Raw genomic sequence first — 20,963 nt, 5'->3', positions numbered from 1 at the left:
AATACTCCCAGAAGAAAATGTAGGGAAGAAGCTCTTTGATACTGGTCTTGGCAATGATTTTTTTTAGACATAATACCAGAAGGACAAACGACAGAAGCAAAAATCAACAAATGAGACTACATCAAACTCAAAACCTTTTGTACTGCAAAAGAAACAATTAACAAAAATAAAAAGACAACCTGTAGAATGGGAGTAAGTTTTCACAAACCATATATTGGATAAGGCGTTAATATCCAAAATATTTAAAGAACTCAGTCAACTAGAGATTTTTCCAAAGAGGACATCCAAATGGCCAGACATATGAAAAAATGTTCGTGACTAACCATCAGGGTAATGCAAGTCAAAATCACAACGAAACATGATTAGAATGTTAGCCTCACACCTGTTGGAATGACTATCATCAAGAAAAGATAACAGGTGCTGGCAAGGATATATTGAAAACGGACCCCTTGTACACAGTTGGAATGTAAATAGGTCCAGCAACTATGGAAAAGAATATTGAAGTTCCTTAAAAAACTTAAAATAGATCTCACATAAAATCCAGTAATTTCACTTCTGGATATATAGATATATGTAAATGTTTTTATTTACATAAAGTTCAAAACCAACCTACAGTGTTTGAAGTGATGGCTAATAGGAGGACTGAAGACATATAAGTAAATGTAATGAGTGATCTTTGGATCTTAATTTTAACAAACCAGAAAAAAGACATTTTTTAGACAAAGAAAAATTTATATGTGAACTATTAAGTGAATTATTAATTTTGTTAGGTGTAATAATTTCGTGGGTTACGTAAGAAGTTGACCTTTTTTTAGGAATTCATTTGATGCATGTTATGATAAAATGACATAATACCTGGTATTTATTTTAAAATGGTTTTGCTTTTGAGAACATGTGTTTTAAAATTCTTCAGCAAAATAAAAGGAGCTATAGACAAAGCTAAGTTGGCAAAATATTGGTCATTCTGAGTCTTAATGGCATATATGGAAGTTTGTTATAATATTCTACTTTAGTGTATGTTTGAAATATTTCTTAATAAAAAAACTTCTTAAAAAATTAATTGAATATGAGATACTCATGAATAAATTTAACCAAAAGAACATGAAAGAAGGAAGAGAAAGAGAGAAGGGGGAGGAGGAGGAGAGGGACAGAGGAAAGGACTCCAAATGAAATCTTTGGGGCCATTAGTAAGGCCAGAATGTCCAGATTCTGCAGAGTATGGAGACAAGGATGATCCAAAGGCAATGGCCAGGAGATAAAGCAAAGCCAATGCAGTCCACGAAACTGGGTCATCCATCTCAAGAGGTTAGGCAAGGTAGCAGAATTTAGGCAAGCAAGAACAAAATGTAAGGCCAGGAACACAAAACAGAACAAAAGGTTTAAAATGAAAGAATGCCAGTCTGGAGTTGCACACATGCGTAAAGCCCGTGATTCTGGTTATAATAAGGGAAGAATCCTTCTAAGGTGTGGTCAAACTGGATCAGAAAAATAAAGAAATAGAAAAAAAATAGAAATTTTTATTTCAACAGAACATTCAGTATTCAAATTAACTAATTATTTATCCAAGGTCAGAATTAAGTCTATATCTGAAAATTCAGTTTGTTGTTGTTGTTGTTGTTGTTGTTGTTGTTGTTGTTTAATGAATTCCTACTACTTCCATTGTACAGTTTTAGTGACTGAGACTACACAAATTAGTCCAAGGATAACCCCCACGTGAGAGAAACTGCAATTTCATCCAGGAGATTACCAGTCAATCAATAAAACCGTATGGTATGCACATGAGGAGCCAACGAGATTACCACTCCACAAAAGTCAGGTGTAAGAAATGTCATAGTTCTTCATTTTCCTAAATTGCATAGATCTATTCTAAGCCCACATCTGCCTATATGACAAGAAATGACAATATTAATAATGTAAGGAACAACCCCTTCAGATAGTCATGCAAAAATGGAGAGTCTTGTGGAACCAAAAATATTCAAGAAAGGGTACTCAAGTCTTCAGTCCACACTGATCACCATTGGTATGTATGCTGAACAGTCCTGAACAGGCCTTAATGCATGTGGTACCATTGGTTCTGGGCAAAATGTGGACGAGGAGATTTTCCCTAGGTGTGTAGCATTAACATTTGCTACTGAGGTCCAGCCTGTGCTTCAGGGAGCCCCAGAAGAGAAGAAACTGGTCCTCACTACTAATGGAACATGGAAGATTCCTTCTAAACTGGCTAATACTCCTTTCCAACTTTACCCACCTCTGCCTCTCTTAATATTTGGACCCAATTTTCCTCTGACAAAGTCCTGCTGCAAAGCTTCTGTGCTTTTTGAAAACCTACTGAAGCTATCATTCTAGAGACCTGGTAAATTTTCCTTCCAAAGCTAAAATATCATTACTATTAAAATTTTTTTCTTCCAAACCTAAAATGCCAATGCTATTAGGAGAATCCTACATCTTTGGGATAAAGAAGGCAAAATCTCTACAGCAGCAAGCAAGAAGCCCAAATCAATACTCTGATACACTTAATTTATCTAAGTGACATAACACTAAGTGCCTTTTGAGAAAGCAGCACTGTGTAAGTGGCAAAAACACTCAGTATGGAATTATCATACACATACTTGAACCCCAGCTCTATTATGTGCCAGTTTTGTGACCTGAAGCAAGTCACTCATTCTTTTTTACCCTTGGCCTTCTCTACTGTAAAGTAGGAATAATGACACTTGTTTTCACCAAATTATGGAGTTTTGAGATCTAATCAGAGAAGGTGTGTAACGATAGTGTGTGAACTGCAACTGGTCATAGTACAAGGGCTTCCTACCTGGACAGGTCAAGAACTAAGGCAAGAAAGCATTCTTTTCCTAGACAGGAAAATCTGCACATCTACCTTTTTCTATAAAATTGTTCTTGGTAGCCATCACATTTCTACTTTTTGACAGATATAGTTGTGAGCCATGAGCCTTCAGGGAATTGGGGGATCTGGGTGACCAGTGTTGCACCAACTCAGGCACATTTCTAGTGAGAGGCACCATCGGACTTAGAACTCTGGTATCCTGAATGCTAGAAAATGTTCCGTTTTCAGATGTGTATGTGTGTGTGTGTGTGTGCGCGCGCATGTTTTAAGGCACTCACGCAATATCAACAATCAGTAACAAGAAACACTTTTTTCTCCACTACAAAAGGAAAGAAAAAAAGAAATTCTACATTACCAAGAAATAAATAAGCACTCCTTTAAATTTTGTTACTGATATATACCTTATCAATATTAAAAAGTAACAGAAATAATATCAATAATATAAAACAGAAGAAAAAATTTTGAAGGCTATAGTTCAAGATAGCCACCTAGGAGGATCCTGAACTTCCCTCTTTTCATGGACACAACAAACCTGCAACTACATGGCAACAATTCCCTCTGAAAAAAAAAGTAGTTTAACTGGCTGAACAGATCTTTCACAACAAAAAATTAAAGGGACACATCCAGACAGGTGGAAGACACAGAGACAGTCTCACCAAAAACCTCACCTCCAGCTCAATTCACAATCAGAAGGACTCAGGAAGGATCTCACAAATGTGGAGCTTCTCCCTAGGGAGGAAGGGGTTTGTGACCCACTGAAGGCACCACAACCCTGCACTAAAGAAATGAGCCCCCAAAACATCTGGCTTTGCCAACCAATGGGGCTTATATCCAGAAGAAACATAAGGCTACAGAAAACAGAAATTCTGTTCTTAGAGGGCTCATGCACAGACTCCTGAACCCAGCACCAAAGCAACAGATCGAAAAGTGTCTAGACCATATGTAAAGGAGATTGCTCTAACAGCGGTAAACGTGAACATCCCTGTCTTATTCAGTTCTTCCCTATGCAGGATGATATTAGCTGTGGGTTTTTCATAGATGACCTTTATTAGAATGAGGTATATTCTCTCTAAACTTATTCGTTGATGGTTTTTATCATGAGTGGATGTCGGAAAATGCTTTTTCTGTCCTATTAAGAGGATTATATAGTTCTTATCCTTTGTTTTATTAATATGGTGTATCACATTAATTGATTTAAAAATATTGAACTACCTTTGTAACCCAGGAAGAAATTCCACATGATCGTGGTGAATGCCTTTTTTAATATATTGTTGGATTAGGTTTATCAATATTTTGAGAACTTTCATATTCATGTTCATCAGAGATGTTGGTCTGTATTGCTTTTTAAGTGGGGTCTTTATCTGGTCTTGGTATCAGGCTAATGCTAACCTCATAGAATGAATTTGGAAGTTTTTTCTATTTTTTTCTTTTTCTTTGTCTCTCCCTCCCCAACCATGTCTGTTTTTCTCTCTCTCTCTCTCTCTCTCTCTCTCTCATTCCTTACCCAAATCCACCATTCTAAGCCCAGCAATTAGCCAGGGAAGAGAAAAGGCATCCAAATTAGGAGGAAAAAAATTAAAACTCACCATTTGCAGATGATATGATTTTATACATAGAAAACTCTAAAGACTACACACACGCACACACACACACACACACACACAAACCTGTTAGTATTGATAAATTCAGTAAAGTTGCAGGATACAAAATAAGTTACCAAAAAAAAAAACTAAGATACAGAAATATATTGCATCTTTACACACTAATAACAAAGTAGCATAAAGTGAAATTAAGAAAACAATTCATTTAAAATTTGATCACAAGAATAAATACCAAGGAATAAATATAACCAAGGACATGAAAACACCTGTACTCTGAAAATTATAAGACCCTGATAAATGAAATTGAAAAAGATTTAAATAAGTGGAAAGATACACCATGTTCATGGACTAGAAGAATTAGCATTATTAAAATGTCTGTACTATCCAAAGCAATCTACAAATTCAATGCAATATCTATCAAAATTCCAATGGAATTTTTTGCAGAAATAAACAAAAATCCTAAAATTTTGTATAGAACCACAAAAGATCCCAAATAATAAAAGCAATCTTGAGAAAAAAAAGAACAAAACTGAAAGTATCACAATCCCTGATGTAAAATTACACTACAAAGTGATAGTAATCAAAACATTTTGGTACTGGCACAAAAATAGACACAAATCAATAGACTAGAATAGAGAGCCCATACACATATGGTCAATTCATTTATGTCAAAGAGACAGGAATATACAATTGGGTAAAAAACAATCTCTTCAGTAAATGGTGTTGGGAAATTGGACAGAAGAAAGAAAGAAAAAGAAAGAAAGAAAGAAAGAAAGAAAGAAAGAAAGAAAGAAAGAAAGAAAGAAAAGAAAGAAAGAAAAGAGAAAAAGGAAATTGGATCAGTTTTACCACGGACAAATATTAACTAAAAACGTATAAAGATCTTAATGTGAGACCAGAAACCAAAAAATTCCTAGAAGAAAATATAGGCAGTAATTCCTCTGATATCAGTGATATCAGTTTTGGTGATTTTTTTGTATATTTTTTAATTGGAGTTCGATTTGCCAACATAGAGTATAACATGGTGATTTTGGGGTGGGGGTGGGGGGTGGGATCTGACACCAAAGACATTGGCAACAAATGCAAAAAAACAGATAAGACTACATCAAACTCAGAAGCTTCTGTATAGTGAAGAAATCAATAACAAAATAAAAAGACAACCTACTGAATAGGAGAATACATTTGCAAATCATATCTAACAAGGGGTTAATATCTAAAATATTCAACTCAATAATAAAGAAAACCCAAAAAATCCAACTTAAAAATGAACAGATGAGGGATCCCTGGGTGGCTCAGCGGTTTAGCGTCTGCCTTTGGCTGGGGGTGCGATCCTGGAGTCCCGGGATTGAATCCCACGTCGGGCTCCCTGCATGGAGCCTGCTTCTCCCTCTGCCTGCATCTCTGCCTCTCTCTCTCTATGTCTATCATAAATAAATAAATCTTAAAAAAAAAATGGACAGAGGACCTGAACATTTTTCCAAAGACAGCACAGAGATGACCAACATTCACATAAAAAGACACTCAACATCACTAAACATCAGGGAAATGCAAATCAAAACCACAATGAGATATCACCTCAGATCTATCAGAATGGATTATTACCAAAAGGACAAGAAATGGTAAATGTTGGCAAGGATGTGGGGGAAAAAAGGAACCTTTATGTACTGCTGCTAGGCATGTAAATTAGCATGGCCAAAATATTAGGAGGTTCCTCAAAAAACCAGCAATAGAACTACCATATAATCCAGCAATACCACTTCTGGGTATTTACTTGTAGAAAACAAGAAACAGGGATGCCTGGATGGCTCAGTGGTTGAGCCTCTGCTTTTGGCTCAGGGAGTGATCCCAGAGTCTTGGGATCGAGACCCACATCAGGCTCCCCATTGGGAGCCTGCTTCTCCCTCTGCCTATGTCTCTGCCTCTCTGTGTCTCTTATGAATAAATAAATACAGTCTTTTTAAAAAGAGAAACACTAATTTGAAAACATACATGCACCCCCAGGTTTATTGTAGCATTTTTTATAATAGCTGAGGTACAGAAACGACCTAGGTAGCCATAGATAGTTATATAGACAAAGAAGGGGTACTATAAATATCCAATAGAATACTATTTATCCATAAAAGAATGAAATCTTGTCATTTGCTACCACATAGCTGAAACTTGAGGACATTATGCTAAATGAAATAAGTCAGAGAAACGCAAATACAACATGATTCCACTTATATGTGGAATCTAAAAACAAAACAAACAAAATAAAACTCACAGATGCAGAAAACAAATTGGTGATTTCCAGAAAGATGGGGTGTTCTGGGATGGGCAAAAGAGGAGAGAGGGTAAAGAGGTACAAGCTTCCCGTCATAAATAAGTAATAATACACAGCATGGTGACTATGGTCAATAATATCATATAGTATGTTACGTAAGTTAACAGGGAAACTGGACATTGTGGATGATCATTTTATAGTGTAGACAAATATTGAATCATGGGACAGTGGTTGAGCATCTGCCTTTGGCTCAGGGCGTGATCCCAGGGTACAGGGATCTCTGCTTCTCTCTCTGTGTCTCTCATGAATAAACAAATAAAATATTTCAAATAAATAAATAAATATTGAATCATGAGGTATATACCCAAAAATAATATGTCAATTATACTTCAATAAAAAGAATTGACAGTACTAGTAGAAGAGTAAATGAAGAGAGAAAATGTGTGATTTCTTTCCTTCCCTCGCGATTTTCATAAATCAGAAGTGGGGTTGGCATCAGCTTGTTGTCTGATTGCCACAGGAAATGTAAAAGCATGAATGGGTTTTGTTCTTGCTTTTACAGTCTGTTTCCTGACATGCTGTTTATTTGTTTCACATGGAAACAGCAACAGCTTATGCATCAACTTAAGACTACTGTTTGTCCAATTTTAAAAATAAATGTCATCTAGCAGTCTGAATCTCTTTGCCAGGACTAATAAAGCCCAGAAATTAGCTTTTATCAGGGAAATGCTACTCAAATCTTCTTCATGTTGGCTCACTGGCTAGGCATTTATCTTGATATCTCCCTCACATATCCCACTGTTCTTTAAACCTAAAGTGAGGACCAGTGGTCATATAAGCATTGAAGAGGGGGAAAGAATGTCACTGATAAAGGTCCCTCTAAAACTTCAGAGAAGAAACTTGTCAAAGTCACTGTTTCAACATTTGTGAGGATATCTGTAGTTAATAGAAGTTGAACAAAAGATTTGTTTTAAGGCATATCTATATTATTCTCTATCAGGTAGCCTTATTTGAGATGGTTTAATAAGTAAAAAAAAAGTAAGCTAACAGTCTAAGTGAAGAAGAAAGCTCTGAGTTGTAGGCATAGAACATTAAAACATCATCAACAATTAGCTAAAATATCCCACAGACATTTACCTATCATTGCTTTCACTGTATAAAGTATTTAAGGTCTTATTTTAGTCTCTGACATACCTCACAATTACTACACATTAAATGTTATACTACTGCATTATATGAGCCTCAATTCATATATGTTCATATAACAGATGTTATCTATTAGTCCCTTCTAAAAATGATCATTCCTGAATCTGGGACCAAAAAAAAAAAAAAATTGAACTTAATAAGCAAAGGGAGCAAAACATGTTGACATTTTTAAGGCATTTTTCATTTCATTCTGAAGATATTTTTTAACTTAGCAATTTGCCAGCGAGCACTTATACACATATACATGTGAAGAATATACTTAGATGTACATGCAGCTTACACCTGTTCCCTTTGGATTAGTAGCCAACCAAACTTGCCCCATGGAGTAAGCAAATCAGCAAATGACTTAAGCTCTACTGATATTCTTAATATGAAATCAAAAAAGCAAATTAATAAATGATTTAGGGGATCCCTGAGTGGCTCAGTTGCTTAAGTGTCCGACTATGGATCTCAGCTCAGGTCTTGATCTCGAGGTCATGAGTTCAAGGAGCCCATGTTGGATGTGGAGGCTACATATAAACAAACAAACAAATTGATGATTTGGGAATATTAGTACTTAAAATAAAGAAACTGCACTAGCAAGTTTACCACAGATTGTCTCTTAGAGGTAATCATGTTGCAGATGAGGTAATGAGACCAAATGAAATTGAGTGATTTGTCTTGAGCCATCTGCCTACCAAATTCCTTCCATCAGGGACGCCTGGGTGGCTCAGCAGTTGAGCATCTGCCTTTGGTTCAGGGCATGATCCTGGAGTCCCGGGATCGAGTCCCACATTGGACACCCTGCATGAAGCCTGCTTCTCCCTCTGCCTGTGTCTCTGCCTCTCTCTGTGTGTCTCTCATGAATAAATCAATAAAATCTTTAAAACAAAACAAAACAAATTCCTTACATCAGAACAAGAACCCAGCTTTTCTGAATCCCTATCACACTAAAACCATCTCCCTATGGATCAGGCAAGCAGTCGTCATAAACACTTGGCTCCACTCCTGGATGAAAGCTGTTCAACCTCCCAACCCCTCCCAATGAGAAAGACCTACGTGAGTCCCTAAATTTAAGTAGGCAAAATATTTTAGATAGTTGGGTATACAGCACCAGTTCTAGAAAATGATGTATTTTACCAGGATATGGAAAACCACAACTATAAATAAGATTCTTCCTACCACCAATAACAATACTGCTGCCACAATATAGCAAAATATATTGAGATTTTTAAGATACCTGATATTTTAAGCTACCTGACTGCAAGAAGACCAATAATAGAATATAATCTCTATGTAGTACTTCACAATTTATAAGTTATCTCATATACATTGTCTTATGAAACCATCTGATGTGGAATTTAACTCCTACTTCATCCTTTAGTTATTGGTTAGAAGCTGCTTCATCTGGGAAGCCCTTCCTAACCTCTATAGACCAAATCAGGTGGCTCTGCCTTTTGCTTCTTGAGCAATTCACTCCCTTGTCTCATATTTCATCTCTCCATTAGAGTTTTCTGGACACAGAAACTATTTCTATCTCATTCACCACTGTATACTCAAATTCTAGTAGAATCCCTGGCATATATTAAAAATTAAATAAGTGTTTGTTGATGAAGGAATAAATGAGCAAAAGAAATCGTCTAACAACTTGGGAGTAAAGGGGGGAAAAAGAAGTTTGAAATGCCAAGAGTTTACAATAGAAGACAGCTATGCAAGCTGAGAGTCAGGTCCCGTAAGTGGGTCTTTCCTCCATCTCTGCACCAACAAATTTTCTAAAACCTCCGGACATTATCATAATGGCTTCAGTAGCTGCAGCTCTAATAGAGCAATGAGAACAGAGCAAGCATGTTGATGTCTTTATATATATTCCATCTACAAAATGTTTTTAAGTCAGAAAACTGCCTGAGAGCTTCCTTTCTAGCAAATGGTACTACTGCTATTCAACAGGGACAATTTGCTTTGGGTACATTTTGTACCATAGTCATATACATTAGCTCCCTTTTATCAAACATACAGAACACACAAGAAGAAAGATGGCAGGGATTATCTCCTCCCTATGACTTTGTAAACCTCACATAAGGGCTTGACGTTCTGGGAAGTGACAGATAGGGGATTTTATCTTCAACAAAATAATCACAAATGTAGTTAAACCAACTACACTCTGGAGGCCCATACTGATTTGTAATGGGAAGTAAAAGTCACATGGCTCTGGTCAGAATGTGGTTTTTTCAATCCCAGGATAGCTGATCAATAAAATAATTTTGGCACCACTTAGGCTAGGATAAAATGGCTAACAGAAATGTGGACTATAACTAACATCCAAATTTCTACATCAAATAAATGATACTATTTTCTCCACTTTCTTCCCTCCTCTACTCCATCCCTCTCCCTGTTTAAGCCCTCCCAGGAATCATTTGTCATCCCTGCAAACTCAAATGGCTGACTTTAAAAATACATGTTTATAAAATACTCACACTACGTTCTGCCTCTTAGACTCCCTTGAAATAAAGCAGCCATAATCTCTGTGACAGTTGCCACCATTAATGCCGATCATAAAAGCTGGTAAAGAGGCAGAAATGCTGATTTACCATTCATTGCTATGCTCATATATCCTCTTCCTAATAAAAATCAGTGAAATTATTACTTTCTGAGAGCTTAGCACTTCAACATTTGTATTTTGAACCTCCTCTACTGTAAGATTTCCATGTTCCCTGTGTTATTTTTTTCTTCCCAAGGAGCTGCCAGTGTAAATGTGCCACACTTGGGCTCTACAGCATACTGAGCTGAAAGAGCATATGTCCCACATCTATAGTGGAAAATTTGGTGTTGAGGGAGCAATGAAGCAAGCTATAACTCAGACTTAGAGATAAATGCTCTTTGAAACTCTAGTTATGTTTATAGATATAATTTGAAAAGCTTAGATATCTTTCCTGTAAGAATTTTTACTTCCAAGATTTGGGTAAAAATAGTGGTGCTACAATGTTTGATATGAATAATACCTAATTCTTAATTTCTCCTTTATTTAAGTTTTATCTAACACATTAATGTAAATGAAGTCAAACAGCACCAAAAGTATATAGCAATAAGGTGTACCAAATGCTGAAATCATTGGCATATGTTTCTGGGTAAGATGTAGGACTCTCAAAACACATGGTATTAATTTGATTTAGCTTAATGCTTTATGTGGTACTTTCACTTAACTCAGAATTATATCGTAGAAACGCTGAGAGTTTTTAAATGAGCTTTGACCTAGCCATATTACCAGTTGTGAAACTGTATCCCCTCCAGAAAACCAGAATCATTCAATGGGAAGTGATCACTTCCACCCTTCTTCACCCATCCGTCTCCACATACACATTGAACTATGCCTATACCCTCTTGCCTTAAAGAAACCGAAAAGGTAAAGGTCCAAAATAGGACATTGTTTCATATTACTTCAATATAATCATATCCCCTCAAAATACCAAGTCATAAGGTCAATTCCACAACTTGTGTATTTCATTTTCTCTTTCCTTTAGCAAATGTATATTGAGTACTTCCTGGGTAGAAGTCCATCTGCTAGATGTTAGAGATACAATGAAGAACAAAACAGGTACAATGTATTTTATCTTTTAAGAGTAGAAATTTAGGTAAGAGATAAACTAAAAAGCAAAGTTACTTGAGATTCTCTTCAGTGTCATAAACAAAAGTATAGGTGATAGAGCACGTTGTTACACTCAGAGGTAGCTCGTCTCACATCATATTAACGTTGTGTGTCATTTGTCTCCCTGGCAAATTTACCATCACTGCCCCTTCCTAGGGATCAGAACAGGATTAAGCTATTCTAGTAAAGCTTTTTCTCACCTCTGTCTGAAATACTCTAGAAGGGAGTTAGGAAGATTAAAGAGTTAACAATGTAGACTCAGAGACAAGACCATGAGATCTTTGGAGGGAATAGGATTGAGTGTCAGGCACATAGCAGATAATCCGAATGCAGAGATGGATGGATGGATGGATGGATGGATGGATGGATGGATGGATGATGGATGGATGGATGGAGAAGAAACTCAGAAAAGGAAGGGTCCTTAATTTCAATACAAACAACAAACAAGTACTAAGTTCCCACTGTGATGCAGGCATAGATTTAGAGCTCAACCGTGTATAATAATACTAGTAATTGCTAACATTTACTGAGCATTAACTAAGTGTCAAGCACTGTGCCAAGAGCTTTTACATACATTTCCTTGCTTGATATTCATAACAACCTACAGTGGTAGTTATTGTTATTCTCATTTTGCAGATGAGAAGTTATAAAGTTTTTTTTTAATTTCCTTGCTTGAGTTCACACAGTTAACAAATAAGGGATTAATGTCTGGACATTCCCTCCATTCTCCTACATTTTATTTTGATAGATGTCCTATTTATATAGATCAGCTTACAATCTATTGAGGAGGAAGGTTCTAGATAAAAATGATAGTATAATGCAAATGCTAAGAAACACTATAAATGAAATTTTCTGTTGTCTCAAAGAAGTAAATATCACATCCAGTTGATGCTGTAAAAATCTGTGGCCCAAGGACTTGATAACTCAGTAACACGTTCCAGGTCTTACCAAAGCATCTTCTTTGAAACAACTTATTCTACTAACTTCTGTCACTTTTTCAACTGAAATACACTATTTTACTTTCTTCACTTAAAATTTAACTAGTCTTTCCTTTACCTGTCTGTGGAATGTTTTGTACATATTTTACATTATTATCATTCGTTTATGGATCTACTTCCCCCGATAGATGAAGTTCCATGCAGGTAAGGACTCTCCCCATCCTTTCTCCCTAACTCACTGCCTAGAACGGGTATGTAGCAAATAGCCAATAAATGTTCATTCAATAAACAATCAAGTGACTTAGTGGCCGGACAGGTAGGTATAAGGCAAGAGTATGGGCTCAATTTAAATGCAACAATTGTAGCTCAAGCCTAGATTAAATGACTTCTTAATGCAAAAACTTTTGAGATGACAGGGATTCAGGCATTAGTTCAGTAAAGTTTCAAACAGACTATTACTGTACTATAATTAATAGACTGCTAGAACACTTACAACTGCTAATATTTTCTCGAACATTATGCCTGTATCTACAAGGAGGCAAACAAAAAATGGCAAATACGTGCCGCAGGCGCTACAATGCTCCTCTACCCGACACAAAACACTGCTAATCGATCACAACGTTCACTTCTTCTGAGCTCGAGCTGAGCCTTAGCATCCTTTTCAGTGTGACATTCTAACCATCGGTGCCAATCGACGGGCACCTCATTATCACTTAACACTCACTTGTCATGCTTGAGCTGGATCAGGCCACATAATTTTCTTTTCTCTAACATTTTACCATTTAGTACTTCTTCTTCCAGTGAGGAAAGAGAGCATTTGGGTATCTCAAGGAAATCTTAGATAACCAGGGCTCCAGATTTTATTTGAGCCAGCTGGGTCCCAAGAGCTGGGCTATAGACATTGCTGGTCTGCAATTGATTTTTCACCACTTCATGGGGGGAAACGTAGAAGAGAAAATAGTGTATATACTAATCTGGCTGGCTGCATTAGAATCACCTGGGGAGCTTTTTAAATATATAGATCACTCCTCTTGAGTCAACATCTCTAAGGATTAAGTCTAGAAGCTATGTAAATGTGTGTATATTATGAAGTGCATTCAGGGTTGGGTACTGTTGAATATTTGTGTCTGTAGGCATATTTTTAATTGTATATTTTTGAAACAAAACACATTTTTTCTAAAACTATGTCATTTTTATCATCCTGAAATTTTACATCTTTCATTTATGAAATAATGGATAAATTCTATAGTGAGCGTACTTTGGGTTACTTTTTTAATGCCATACTAAGCAAAATAGAGCTGCAACTCCTACATAAGTCCCTTTTTTTTTTCCAAAATTTTGCTGATCTTTTACACCAAGGCTCTGAAACCCACACACTCTAGTGATACCCACTTCTCAGATTAGTCAAGTCTTCACATTCAGAGTGAAATGGTGGGTGGAAGAAGCCTGCCAGAAATCAATTTTCATTCAAAACTGAAGAATCTCGGACGGGCCGGGTGGCTCAGCGGCTTAGCGCTGCCTTCAGCCAGGGTGTGATCCTGGAGACAGAGGATGGAGTCCCACATCGAGCTCCCTGCATGGAGCCTGCTTCTCCCTCTGCCTGTGTCCCTGCCTCTCTCTCTCTCTCTGTGTCTCTCCTGAATAAATAAAATCTTTAAAAAAAAAAAAAAAAAAAAAAGCTGAAGAATCTTGTGGGAGATAACAGCACAACAGAAAAAAAAAATGTCAAGAGGACAAGCTTGATCCTTCTTCCAGGAAATGGGGAAGATGATTCTGGTGTACATCCACTCCTGGCCCCAGCACACCTTCCAGCATGGTCTTTAGGTGCTTAGAGTAAAGGAAAAAGGGGGTGGTCATAGGTTAAGAAAGAAGAGCCAGGTTCTCATTAAAACCTCTGTAAGAGGGATGCCTGGATGGCTCAGTCATTGGGGCAGCCAACTCTTGATTTGGGTTTGGATCACAATCTTGGGTCATGAGATCCAGCCCTGCTTCGGGTTCCACACTTAGGGGGAGTCTGCTTGGGATGCTTTCCCTTTGCCTCCCTCTGCCCCCCTCTGCCCCTGCTCATACTTCTCAAATAAATAAATGAATCTTAAAAAAAAAAAAAAAAAAGACTGGATTTATTTAAAAAACAAAACCTCTGTCAGATATTGACATGTGGAAATACCTTTAACGGTGTAGCATGTAAAGGGGCAGAGGCATTTGTCCCCACCTTTTCCCATGCCACTGGGTAACCTGGGCATCTCAGAGCCTTCCTCACACCTGTGGCAGCGGCAGCTTCGAGAGGCACAAAGGGATTGCCATGAGCATGGAGAAACCACAGTGCTTCACCAAACAGGACAGCGGAGCCCAGATCAGGGATCAACAGTGTCTGAGAAGCAGCTGTTTTGGGGGGTGACAGCAGTGTCCATCATCAATAGTGAGGCCTAGTAGGCACTGTGAAGCCCAGTGGCTGGATCTCCTGTTGAGTAGTGCTGAGGGAACACCACGTGGTTTTCTATGAGCGTTTAGGAGAGACTTCCTAAAAACACTTGAGATAAAAGGGAGAGGTCTTTGTAGGGTGCTCAGGACTGACATTAGCATCTCTGGGAAGAACCCAAGAAGTTTTGATACATAATCTGCTACCCCATTTTAAATCCCAATATAGCCTGGGGTATCCCATTTCAAATCCCAGGGTAGTGCAGCCCACCGAGAAATAGCCTCTGTGAAATGAGAATATAAGACACATTAGCAAATTCCCCAGGAGTATTCCCTCACAGCCCTCCAGGGTCTGATTTTCTCATTTGGTCACATATACCTAGAGTCTAATGAGTCCAGGGAAATTAGAAATGACTCTTGTAAAAAAAAAAAACATCAAAATTAATTCAAACCATAACCCAAATGACCCCAGGGAAAGTATTTTTCACAACTACTAAATTTTTATACCAGAAATAAATAAGGGTGACTGTCTTTCCCACAGTAATTCTCTGTCCAACATATGTGTATTATCCCAGTCTATTAGAAGGAGACCTCACAATCTAATCAAAACCGTGGATGATATAACCCTTCCCTGGCTATAGCAATTAGTGCAAAAACCAAATTAGCATTCTTTTCTAGCTTTTATTCAAACAGGAGCTAAGAGAGAGGACTCTGTTTTTATTGTTTTGTTTTTCTTGATGGAATGCACGCGCCATCAGAAAAAAAAAAAAGCTTATCTACAATCAGAACAAATGAGGTTGACACAGGAAGAAGCAAAGGGGAAAAATGGAGAGGAAGTGTACATAGGTGTTCAAGGTCCTAGTTTCCATCTCTGAGTCCCTTAGAGCTACCACAGTTCTTATAGAAATTCATTTAACTTCATAAACAGTGCCTGGATAAATTCCCTAGTTTAAATTGTGTTTCTGTCACTTGAACCAAAAAAAATTCATGGCTGAAGTATTAGTTAAGATATTTTCATCTGCAAGTAAAGAAAATTTACTTAAACCTTAAGAATATTTGTTGAGGGCATGTGGGTGGCTCAGTCAGTTAAACATCCTGACTGTTGATTTCAGCTCAGGTCATGATCTCAGGGTCCTTGATCTATGAGATCAAGCCTCATGTTGGATGTCATGCTAAGCTTGGAGCCTATTTAAGATTCTCTGTCTCTTTGCCCCTTCCCCCCCCATGTCTCTCAAAAAAAAATTATATTTATTGTTAACAGGAGCACCTGGTTAATTCAGTTGGTGGAGCATGCAACTCTTGATCTTAGGGTTGTGAATTTTAACCCCACACTGGGTATAGAGATTACTTAAAAATCTTTTTTTTTTTTTAAAGAATATCTACTGTAAAACCTAGAGGTGATCCCATTTTCAAAAATGCCACCAAAGTTCAAGCTTCCTTTGCTCCTCCTCTCCTTTCTCTTTCCTATTCAAAGTCTGGGATTTTGCCTCAAGTTTGTATCCTTATGGTCACAAGATGGTTGCCAAACCACTAGGCATCATGTCAGCACAGCACCCAAAACAGGGGAAAAAGAGAAACATACAAATAGGCAATTTTACTTAACAGGGAAAAAAATATTTCCCAGAAAATCCCCAGGAAATTTCTTCTTACATTTCACTGGTCAGAAGTGCAAGAGCCATAACTGGCTTATGCCTCATGATTTATACCCATGACTGGGTACCCTGCTAGCAAATTCTATTAGCAAGGGAAAAGGGGGAGATTGATGTTGAGTAAGCAACCAATAGTGTGTATCCCAAATCTATAGGGATTTGAGGTTCCAGAGCATAATAGTGGTCATATCTCCAATCTAGATTCCTGAATGATGGTTGTGATGATGATGAGGGTCATAATGATGATGGTGGTGATGATAATTAATATTTCTAACTCTGGACCAAGATGTATTCTAAGAAATTTGCTTAATTATTAAAATCTACTGCAACCTTACAATACCCAGTGAGATAGATTTATTATTATTACTACCATCATATAAGCTATGAGGAAAGAGGTATCTTGGAACTAAATGAATCATGCAAAGCCACTTGACTGTAAGGCATGGTGTTGAGATTTGAACTCAGGAAGCCAAGTCCTGGAGATGAAGTTATGTTACAGTATATTGCACCAGTCTATTCTCTCCAAAATCAAATGTAGTAACAGTAAAGAGGAAATATGAGGTTTTGTGCACAGGAAAAGTACTATTGTTAAAGTATGATTTCTCCATAGGCTGACCTTGAAACTATAGATGCTATATTTCCAAAAAGAATAAATTAATTCAAAATGTAGATCACTTCCACTAACCTCTTTTCTGATCCTTTCTATGCACACAAATAACAGGGTATAGGATCAGGAAATCCTTTGTACAGGGAAATACAGAACAATTCAATTAATAATTTCAATTTCATTTGGCATTAAAGGTGTTTTAAAAATAGATATCTTTATCTCAATGAAAGCAAGACCATTAAATGAAAAGAAGTCCCTCTGAAGATTGAAAACTCAATGACACTAAATTAGTCAATGGATTTCAAATTACAAAGACTTAAAACCCAAGGAAGATTTTATAGGGTCTTTTATCCAGTGACTTTGGATAGTGGGCCTTGAGAGAAAGACAAAATTCATTCTAAAGAGGCATGAGAAGCTAAAACTGGAGGGAAAAAAAAATGTGCTCTTACAACTGTAAAAAGACAGATGACATTGAGCAGTGTAATATCATTTTCCAGGCAGAGTGCATTAAAAACAGAGGGGAAGAAAGTAAATTTAGATTAAGCCAATCTAAAAGTTAGGTAAACAGAATTCATTAGAATTTAAGAATCTAACTTTCTGTTCTTATTCTTAATGATTTCGGCTGTTAGTCATACAGGCAAACTTTTTAAAAATGAGCATAATTCTTATCTCAACAGTTTCCCTTTAATTAACTCTCTGGTCTAATGTCAGCCAATTGTTTTCAAAGGGTGATTAACTTCTGCTCCACTGTGTGAACAGTGACCAAGCTGTGTCTCTATAGCAGCTGCCATTTCATACCTGAAGAGGCAAAGGAGATGACTGCCTGCTGGATTGGTATAATAACTGGGGAACATAAAAATGAAAATGACCTTGAAATCTTCAATAGACAATAACTTAATAACTTCTACTCAGCCACATAGATTACTTTTTTCCCTTACATCTAATAGAAAATGATAAGAGAACAAGACTATCAATATAATCCAATACATTAAATAAAATAAATTTGAAACCTAATGTTCAACAACCAGCGTTGTACAAGCCACTCTTACTACATACAACAAATAATTCAGTTCAGCTCAGTTCTTAGAGAGCTAGGGAGAGAAAAGAAGTTTGTTTCAAGTATCAATTTATTCATTCATATTAACCACCTTTCTCTGTCCGAGCACTGAACCAGAACCAGGAGTAGAAGACAGACCTGGACCTTGACATCAAGTTAGCCATACAATCCAGAGATCAAGAAACCAGAAAACCACCCATCCCCTGAAACATACAAAATTTTACCATAAATTCAACAATCTGTGCATCCTATAGACCATGCATATGATTTTTTTCTTAATTTTTCTTGGGTTTGACAAAAGACATTTTCATACAACTATGAGATTTCAAAAAAAAATTTTTAGTCACTAAAATCATCTCCCTAACATTTTCAGCAGAAACCCCCAAAGTAAGATCCATTTATTTATTTTTCTGTTTGTTACCTTGGATCTATTCAACACTTCAAAAAATGCGTATGTTTAATCTACTAACCAATCACTCGGATGTCAATGTCACAGTCTACCTATTATTTACTATTCTCTAAGTATCTGGAGGTAGCCAAATCCCTGGCATCGGATCACTAAAGTATTTAAACAACTCACTAACTCTTAATTGTCATCCCAAAATTTTAAAGTAGAAACTAAATATCAAGAAATTCTTTGGAGTCAAATCTCTCATGCTTTGTTTTTTAAATATTTTATTTAAATTCAATTTGCCAACATAAGGTATAACATCCAGTGCTCATCCCATCAGGAGCCCTCCTTACCCAGTTACCCCATCCCCTCACACTCCCCTCATTCGGCAGCCATTTGTTTGTTTCCCAGAGTTAGGAGTCTCATGGTTTGTCTTCCTCTCTAATTTTTCCCCACTCAGTTTCCCTCCTTTCCCTTATAGTCCCTTTCACTATTTCTTACATTTCACATGTAAGTGAAGCTATATGATGATTGTCTTTCTCCAATTGATTTATTTCACTCAGCATAATTGCCTCACGCTTTAACTTGATCCCCTTTTTCTTATTTTGCAGTGATGCAAAGAGAATATGCTTATAATGTTCTATATCCTGGTCTTGAGAGAAGACAGTGGTTCTATTGATTGACATTTATAATGTTTTAAAATTTATAACAGATGGTAAATCCACCATATTATTGAGGCTAACATAATTATTTATCCAATAATTTTTTCAGAACCTATATGGACTAAGATACTATATTTCATACTAGGGATGTAATGGTGAGATATAGTCCTATTCTCTTGAAACTTCTAGACATGTGGGAGAGAAACATAATCATATAGACCTATGTAGAATCATGACAACGTATTTTAAACTGGAAGCAGCTAGCATTATAAAAGCCTAAGGTAACAAAATATGACCTTTTGGAGGAAATGAGAGAAGGCTTCCTAAGGCAAATGATCTTCAAGGCAAGAAAAGTGAAAGAATTGATAGAAGAGAAAATCAGAGTCCCAGTCAGAGGTAAGAGTATATGCAAAGGCCCTCTGGCGAGGGAGTTCATGATATAAGGCAGCAGTTCTCACATTATTGTCAAGTACCCCTATGAAAATAGTCAAAAGTATTTTCATAATAATATGTTACTTGTATGTTTTACTATGATTCTCTCGTGGATGTGCTATGAAACTTTCCAGCACCAATAGGACATGTGATATTGAGACAAATTAAAATGGAGGAGCAGATATGCAGTTGCAGCTATCTTTGTTCAACCAGGTATTTTTTGTTTTGTTTTGTTTTGTTTTGTTGTTTTTTTGTTCTTTTTTTTTGTTCAACCAGGTATTGCAGAAGTTTATAGAAATGTAACACAAAGCTACTCTTCTTGTTTTTTTACTTGAAAAAAAATTAAGTTATTTCTTATTTTAAAAGGGAACATGTAATAGCCAATTAACATTATTTTTAATGGATTAATAGGCACTTTTAAATTATGATAAATGTCAATAAATATAATACACAAAGAAAAGTGCACTGCCCACCCCAATACAGCTTAAGATATTAAAGGGAAGGGGCCCAGAAATCAAAAAAAAAAAAAAAATTGAAACCTGCTGATATGAAGAAATTAAAAAAAAAAAAAAAAGACTGACAGAAGCAGAGAGAGAAGGTCCCTCAGAAGAGTACTGCTTCCTCTTGTTTTGCCCCTCTTGCCACTGTCCCATTTATTTCCTCTCAATTTAGAGAAAACAACTCACCTTGTCTGTCACAAATACATAGACACACATGCACACTTTTGCACGTATGTGTGAATGTCTACGTGGACGCATCTGTGAAATATGGAAGGTGAACGGTCGTTCTTTGGTCCCTGGAATCAGGGCCAGCCACACACTTTGCAGGGCCCTGTGCAAACTGAAAGCAAGAAAATAAATAAATAAATAAATAAATAAATAGGAACTAAAGTGCAATGTTTTTTCATCCTTCAATGATCTCTCTCATCCAGTATTTGTTACTTGCTATTTAATTCGATTCTAAGAAAATTAAAAATTTTAATTATTAACGTGACTTTTACTCTGCATTTTATGTATTTTACAGGGCCGGTTTTAAATGCAAACACAAGAGCACTCACCTCATATGCAAAGTCACCGAATTATACAATGTATTTCATAGCTCATACATGCATAAGATGCCATTCCACCAGAATAGTGGAATCACTGCCACTATTTTTATTTCAGTTCTTGATACACACTCACCCTACCAATATGCCCACTCTTCATTTTTTGGTGAATAAGGAAGGACTGAAAAAAAAGAAACTGTAGGATACTCTTTTGCCTTTTTCTTCTGTGG

The sequence above is a fragment of the Vulpes vulpes genome, chromosome 2 (genome assembly GCF_048418805.1).
Source record: "Vulpes vulpes isolate BD-2025 chromosome 2, VulVul3, whole genome shotgun sequence".
In the NCBI taxonomy this organism is placed as follows: domain Eukaryota; kingdom Metazoa; phylum Chordata; class Mammalia; order Carnivora; family Canidae; genus Vulpes; species Vulpes vulpes.
The sequence above is the reverse complement of the archived record's forward strand: the minus strand, read 5'-3'. Positions refer to the sequence as shown.